This window comes from Calonectris borealis, chromosome 6 (genome assembly GCF_964195595.1).
Source record: "Calonectris borealis chromosome 6, bCalBor7.hap1.2, whole genome shotgun sequence".
NCBI lineage: Eukaryota > Metazoa > Chordata > Aves > Procellariiformes > Procellariidae > Calonectris > Calonectris borealis.
Genome location: NC_134317.1, coordinates 14,677,396 through 14,685,259, shown reverse-complemented (window position 1 = coordinate 14,685,259; position 7,864 = coordinate 14,677,396). Strand labels below are relative to the sequence as shown.

The following is a 7,864-nucleotide window of genomic DNA, read 5'->3' as shown; positions in this document are numbered from 1 at the left end:
GCCCGTATGAGGCGGGAGGGCGGCTATGAGGGGAGGAGGCTGCTGTTCCTCCCACCTTCTCCCCCACAGACGCTCGCTCACCGGCAGAGAGGGCGCCTCTGCAGAGCCCCGCCGCCGTTCTCCTCCCTGGTCCCCTCTGCCTCCCGGCCGGGGCTGCGCCCGAGGCGGCTGCCGGTGTGTGTAAGGCGGCGCCGTGCCCCGTGAAGGGGAGCCCCGGCCCGCGCGGCACCCGCCCGCCGCCGCCGCGCTGCCTTGCCCCTGCCTGGCTGCGCCCCGGCTCCCGCCTCGCCGCCCCCTCCGGCCGGTTGCAGTGAGGAGAGAGGGCAAGGAGAGGCCGGAGGGGGGGGGTCCGCCGCCTTCCCCCCCCCCGGGCTTCCCTATCCCTTCCTCCCCCAGCTCTTCCCCCTCCTCCCCCTCCCGGTCCCTCGGCCCAGCCGCCCCAGTACGATGTGGTCCTCGCCGCTGCGGCTGGGCGCGGAGCGGCTGCTGCCGCTGCTCCCGAGGCTGCGGCTCGGGGAGTCGCTGCGGGGGAACTGAAGGCAGCGAGCGGCGCTCCCGCCCGCGGGGGTGCGGTGCGGCGCTGCGCGGCGCGGTGCTGCGCGCGCGCGTGCCCCAGCGCGTGCCCGAGCGCCTGCGGCGCGTGCCCGTGCGCGCGCGGGGGGTCGCGGGGCGGCAGCGGCGAGCGCAGCCCCCGCGCCTCTTCCCTCCGCCGTCCCCGCTCCCCGCTCCATCTGGAAGGACGTGGCTGTTATATGAAGGTAAGGCGGCCGCCGGGGCGCTCGGTCTCCGTGCTGGGGAGGGAGAGGGGCGGCGGTGGGGGGGGCTGCGCGCCGCATTCCTGTGCTGTGACACCCCCCCGGTCCCCCCGCCGGCTGTGGGGGCCGAGGCGCCGCCGCTCCCCCTCAGCCCCGCTCCCCCTCAGCCCCGCTTCCCCTCCCCGCAACTTCGCGCACAGGTCGCTGCTGGCGGAGCGCGGCTTTGCCGAGAGCCCTTTTGGTGGAGGGGCATGTGTGTGGGTGCCCCTTCTGTTCCCCCCGACGAAAAGAAAGGAGATCCAGCTCCGCTCTGGCGAAGGGTTTGGCGGGGGGGTTGTGTGAAACCGGCCGCCGGCCCGCGGAGGGGGCTCGTAAACAGTCTTCGGGGGAAGGAGGGCGGCGGGGGCAGGGCGGGGGCGGTTTGGGGTCTGTAAAATGTGGTAAGCTCAGCTGAACGCCTGAAACGGATTTCTTTTTTGCGTGTTTAATACGAAAGTTTGCGTTCCTGTGCTTTCTAGGCACATGTGCACGTTGCCCTGGTTATGGGCAGGGAAAATGGGTTTGAGTGCTGTCGTTGCATTCCTCTGGTACATTTTTAGTATCTCCCTCCAGCAGAAGGCTTGTATAATCGCGTGTGTCTATATGCGACAGAGGCTTTCGGTGTACCTGGTGACGGGTTAACTGGTATATACTGTTGCAGCACCAGCTGGAAGAGGAATAACGTCTTTTTCCTTTCAAAAATCTCCAAGAGCTAGTTGCTAAAACTAGGTAGCTGCCAGTGTAGGTGAAATGTTCCCACCACTTGCCTATTCAAAGAATATGTCGTTCAGATGTAAAATATACATGAATGAACTTTATGCTGCTACTTATACCCTTCCAGGACTCAACGTGGCCAAGCTGTTATATTTTTTTTAACTGTGAGATAGAAAATATTTATGTGATTTGTGTATTACAGAAGTGCTAATGGATCTCAGCTGAAGAATAATTGTTAGACTACAGTATGCACATACATTTTCTCACCCACGGGGCATTTCTCTTGCCCTGAGCTAAACTCTGTATTGAATGGTAAGGGGTTTTTGTGAGTGCACATGTTTGCCTGCTTGTTATTGGCAAATAACTGCCCTGTAATGTTGGGAGCCACTGGTGTGTTCACACACATGCAGACATTTATGAGCTCGTCACATCGTAAATGTGCGTTGCGGGAATACAAGAATGAGTTAGATTAGCATTGGTAAAACCATTTTCTTATTAGATATGTATATTGTAGGAAAGTTTTCCAGTTCATTGCCTAAACATAAAATATTCAGTATCGTAATCTTATGGATGCCATTTTCTTGACAATGGATTTCTTGCTTCATTGACCTAAAAAGTTGTTTTTACATATTGGCATGACTCTGGCTTGCACCATGTTGATAAAATATGATTCTGGGTGATAAGCTTACAAATATGTGCATGTGTCTATATGTTTCCCAGGCACTTTTATGCTTTATAAACTCAGAAATATAACTGTTGGTCTGATTTTTTGGGATAATTTTGTTGTCATTACAGTTTCTGTATATTTTTAGGTTATGTTCGTATTTTTATTTGTAGTTTTTTTAAGTTAGATTAAACATTGAAATACAAATGTGTTTTCCTCAAAAGCAGAAATGTATTAATATTTTACCTTTTGGTACATTTTCCTTATGTTTGCAGTTAAGTTTGTTTGGAATCAGGTTCACTTCCTTAGGGTTTAGTTTGATGTTTATTTCTTGTTCAGTAAAATTTTCCATGAAATGTATTGTTTGTTGCCATGCTTTACAATTCTGTTGTCCTGCTAATGTCTAATTTAGGTTGTACATAGCAGTATTGATTGAACACCCTTGCTAAAAATACTTTCAGGGTTGGGTATACTGAAGTGTAGCAGCAGGAAAGTTAAGCCGATACAGTTTTTCTGTGACTAGAATTAATTTATTATTAGTAGCTGAATTTGTAAAACATGAATAAAAGCAAAATCCTGTAATCTTAGAAGTAATGCTAATTGCTCTATGGAGTGGATGAGCTCTCCATTAATGAACAGAGTTAATGTAGTACTATTTACATGTCATTGCTATTAGCATATTTGGAATATATGGTAAGTTAATACCCAGGGTACATCATTTTGGCTCTGATCCTGCAGTGACCCCAGTTTGGGCAGAGGGATCCACCTACACAAAACTTGCTGCAGGAATTGGAGCTCAAACATTCATTCCGTAGACGCTAGGCCGATGTTTATCATGAGCATTTGCTGCATGTGAATGTTTTTTATGTTTTGTTGTTAACCTTTGTGTTTGTGTGGCATGTCATATAGGCTTCTGCGTGTGCAAAGAGCTGCAGGGTTGGTGTCCAGAGTAACAGCCGAGTACAATAGTGTGTGATGTGATTATTTTGTGAAAAAGAGGTGTGTGGTTTTTTTTTTGGAAATTGCTTTCATATTGTAACTTAGCGGTGCTGAAAGTTCCTGATCAGCATTTGGGGGGGTCTTGTTATCTCACTAGAGTCTTGTTATCCTTGGTGGTTTATTTTATGAATGTTTTGTTGAATGTACGTGGAAGTTTTGTGCATTGATTTATGCTCACGTATAAAAAGTGGAATGCGTACTCTACAAGCATGTTCTGGAGACTGAGTGGAAGTTACAAGTTTGAATTTACTGGAGGGGAAGATACTTGGGATGGTTCACTTAATCCCGTAAACTAACCTGTGCGTGGGAAACAAAGACAGAATGGCTTGCTCGTGGCAGTTTAGACCTTTGGACGAGGTAAATGGGTTGGGTTAAACGTCTTCTGAAAATTATGGTGGATTAAAAACGCTGTTTTAACTTTTCAGCTGATCAAAACTTAATTAAAACAAATAGTAGGCATGTGCATGCGTTTTTGTTGGTGAAGTCAATGTTAGATTATTTTTCTTAAATTGATAAATAGCATGTTTCTGTAGTCTGTCGTCTTAGGTCTTCATACTACCATTAGTTAGATCCTCTGATAGATCATGATTCTGCCTTGTCCCTCCCTGCCCTCCCCCCCCCAGTTTCGGTTTAAATTTGGTACAAGATCACATGAATCCCATGCCTTCACATCCTGTTTTTGTGTCACCTCGCTTCCATTCTCACCAATTATAAAAATGGTCAAACAAGAGAATCTTTCAGCAGATGGTTGACTGTGCTTTTTTTTTTTAAAAAAAAAACCCCACACTTTCACTCTGGTGCTGTCACTTTTCATAAAATGGCCAGACAAAATTCTCATGGGTTCTATTGTGCTCCAGCCTAAACAGCTGTAAAAGTGGTTTGTGTGTGCATATAATATGGGATTGTTTGTAGTGGAAAGAAGGAACTGTGAAGGTGGAAGAAAAAGGGGAGGGGAGAGTGGCCTGAGCAGGAGACAAAACCAAAAGAGCTGAACAGTGGCCTGGTAATACAACAGCAGGTCTTTGCCATCTGGGCCAGCTGTTCATTTATGCTTGTTTGGGAACAGAGGCTGTTTTTCCTTGAGGACTTGTAATCCACTGAATTAGCACAAAAAAGTTTTATGTAGGCTTTTGAAAGCCTTTAATTTCTAAAATTTTGCAATTTTGTGGAATTTTTCTCTGATATGTCATAGAATTACATATCTGCAGGTACATACTAAAAATTCTTCAGAATTATTAGAAAACTATTGCTATTTGTCACTTACAAAATAAATTACTTCAAGTTTACAGCAGATATTGTGTTCACAGAAGTTTTATTGATGTGTCGACATACCAGAATTAGATGTCCAGATGTAGGTTACAAGAATATGGTCTTTTTATGGTGATCTGTGTTACAGCATATTAAAGTCTGTGCTGATTGTACACATGGTGTTCTGGTACATGCTACAGAATGTCACAGCCGATAGTCACATAGTTACTCAGGTAGATCAGACGAGCACAATTAGATGAGTTTTTGTTTGAGATGTGAGAATTGAACCAGCCTCTCCTTTCTCAGCTTATGCACCTTCAAAAAAGACTTGGGAGGGTGATGCAATTAGACCTCTCTTGGCACACTCTTTGTCTCACACTGCAATTACTTCTTGGACAAGTTATAAGGCGACTGTTGGATGATAAATGTAATTCCATTTGCGTGGCTTATGAGATACTGCCATCTCTACAGTTACATGAGGAAGGGGGAAATGGCTAATATTAATTTAAAAATAAACAGTCTTTTAATTATGAGTGCTTATGTTCTGTAGTGAAGAATGCTCTGAGAAATATTTTCACTGATTGGGGAATGAAGTGCAGTTGCCAGTTAAGAGTTTTCAGGCCATCCAACAGATTTAAGAGGAAAAAAAAATGATAATCTACTTCCTATGGCATCTGTGTTCTTACATTGCCTTTCTGGCCATTCCTATCTTCTGCAGGGTAACTAGCTGAGAGAATAATGACTGAATTATTCTGCATGACCAAAAGCCCAAATCTTCAAATGAAATTCAAATGTAGTGCTGCTAGAGATTAACATTCTCATACTTGGATTTTTTTAATTAGAATGGTGTAGATTAGATTGAAAGAGGATGTATTCAGTTCTCTTATCAATCTGGGATTTATACTTTAAATTAAAAATCGTGAAATATCTGGTATTAAATGCTGAAAACATTGTTCTAAGTGATGCTTTTTGGGGGATGATGTTCCAGTCTGGAGGCCTTAGTTGCATGTAATTTTGCTATTTTTTTTGATAGTTTTCATAAACTAATTTAAAAAATTCATTTAAATGTAAGCTCTTTTTTGGTGTTTGTTAGGAGTAACAATATAAATTGATTTGGTTTCATGTTGTTAACTGTGTTTGGGTTAAACAAATGATCCTCACTTATTTTGTCTCTAAAAAGATACTAACTTTTAAGACAGTTGAGTGTACTTCAGCTTTTCCTGAGTCCTTTGGCCAGTTTATTGCATTTGTGTACTGTCATGTCTCTGCCCTAAAAAAAAATAAAAACAAACCACCAACCAAACACCCAAAGTTCTGTGTCTGTTGCAAAAGACAGAAATGAGAAACAAATTGTATCAGTACCGTACTGAAACTAAGTGTCTATTGAGTGCAATGAAAGTTACATAAAAATGTTTTCTCAGATGAGAAAATTATTCTTAGATAAGTCTTACCATTTTTTCAGTTTGTTTTTTTTTTTTTATGGCATCAGTCAGGTTTAAAACCAGAAATTGAAACTGTATCTGCAGCAGATAGCTCTCCATGTAAACCAAAGCAGCAGCGGGTAAAAGATAAGAGCCTGCTATGGCTCCTTTGTCTGAGATGTGCTTACACACTTTGTCTTGGAAGAAGGTTAACAAGCAAGATTCCTGGGTTTTCTTTTCGCAGTGGAAGGTGGTATTTGCAAAAGAGTCAAGCAAGTGGATTTGATACACTGAAAAGCTGTGTTTTTAAAAGAAGAGATTCAAGTATGACATACCAGAAACTTGTGCTCCCTCTTGTCTGTGCCAGTAGAGATGCAATGCTGAACTAACTTCATAGTTAGTTCAGCCTTGAATAGAAATAGAAATGTTAATTCCTCTGACCTTTACATAGATAGAGAAATGACCAGCTTTTCAATAAGAGCACACAGAAATATAGTCAGTGGAAGAACAGTTATTGCTATTAATGCTCTCTGAACTCCCAGGTTAGCATAGTTTTGTCTGGATGAAGAGATGAATTTCTTGATGATGCTTTGCCTTATATTTTCCTAAGCCATGTCACATAGTTGTAAGTTGAGAAACCTGTTCATTGTAACTTAAAGCTCTTATCATAACTGATTTGAACAAAAAAAAAAAATCAAAAATGGGATGTATCTCTCTTGGGACAGACAAGATGCTCCCCAGGACTTACAGCTGGGACTCAATGCCTTTGCTTAAAAAAAAAGACAAGACAAAACAATTTAGGAGGAAAATCACATAGTAAAACTATGGGTTTGGTTTTTTTTCCCACTAACCTTGTCAGTGATTTCAGAAATGTTTTGGGGAAAAAACCTGCAGTCTTTCCATGAAAAATTGGCTTTGGAGAGAGTTAAAATTAGCATATGTCCCTTTGCATGTCTGTCTTGATACTTGCAACAAGCTTTTAGTGTCATCTGAAAAATAGCGAGATATATTTTTGTCTTTTGATGTGTGAATAGGGTTAAAGATGACCAGTGCTGATGACCAGCAATGTGTTGCATTGTAAGGTTTTTTTCCCATATGGACTGTGTATGTGCACTGCATATGCCAGCTTTGTATTGTGTCTTTAAACTGCATATCGTCTCAGTACTGTTCTTAAAATGTTTTACTGAGTTTATATAGTGCCCCTATTTAGAAAAGATATACTTCAGGAGAAGGGACATGTACCAATTAGTTTGACTTCTTAAAAATAAAATTTTATAGAACTTGACATTTGAGTTTTAAATCACTGTGGCCTGTAACCTCCAAACTGTGAACTGCTATTAAGACTTTCCTTGGAAATGGTTCTTGGCTTTTTTTGGGAGGCAGGCTGCTGTTACGATTGATGCCACAGTCTGTTTTTAGTACTTGAGTGCAAATGAGGCTATGGGTGAGTGTTGGAAATCCTAATCTGCAAGTAATTCCCTACTTACTATGTTTTAGGCTTGCGTGTTTACTCTGTAAGAAGATACTGCATTCTGTTAGCTCGTGTGAATGCACCTGCTTTCCGTGGAGCTGATCTCTTTAAATCTAATGTTCGGAAGGACCTTTCCAGATGTAATGTCTATGAAAAAGGGGTTTGAAAGATTAAAATGTGGCTGCCCCTTTAAAACTGAAGGGATATATCACCTTTGTCTAAGTCTGGACGGAGAAGAGGGGAAAGAGGAAAAGGACAGCTGCCATGCAGTGATTATAAAAAGTATAAGGTTTTGGAAAATATAATTAAAAAGGAAAAGTGAATATGTTTTTTTTGTTTAATATCAGCAAATCTCATGACCTCATGGGAAGCTTCTGAAAAAACTGTGGTACACACAACCACAGGAGGGGAAACTGAAATACAGAAGTGGCATTACAATGGAACAAATAGATCGGTCGGCTATATTATGGGGTCATACCTCCAAATTACTTGAATATTTTTTGGCTCACTTGTTTTCTGTGAGCTTGAGTTAGACAACTGATTTAGATCTTTC

At 42.8% G+C, this 7,864-nt stretch overlaps 1 protein-coding gene across 3 annotated transcripts in view; it reads left to right on the top strand.

Moving 5' to 3' along the window:
• Positions 1 to 624: 624 nt before the first annotated feature.
• The window catches only part of PTPN4 (protein tyrosine phosphatase non-receptor type 4), a 119,224-nt gene continuing 111,984 nt past the window's right edge, over positions 625 to 7,864 (top strand). For 2 of the 3 annotated variants that reach the window (XR_012674062.1, XM_075152907.1), the window contains exon 1: positions 649 to 758. The gene's annotated coding sequence lies outside the window, so the exon portion shown is untranslated. Of the gene's footprint in view, positions 759 to 7,864 lie in introns of all 3 variants that reach the window. The other variant, XM_075152908.1, reaches the window with a different exon arrangement.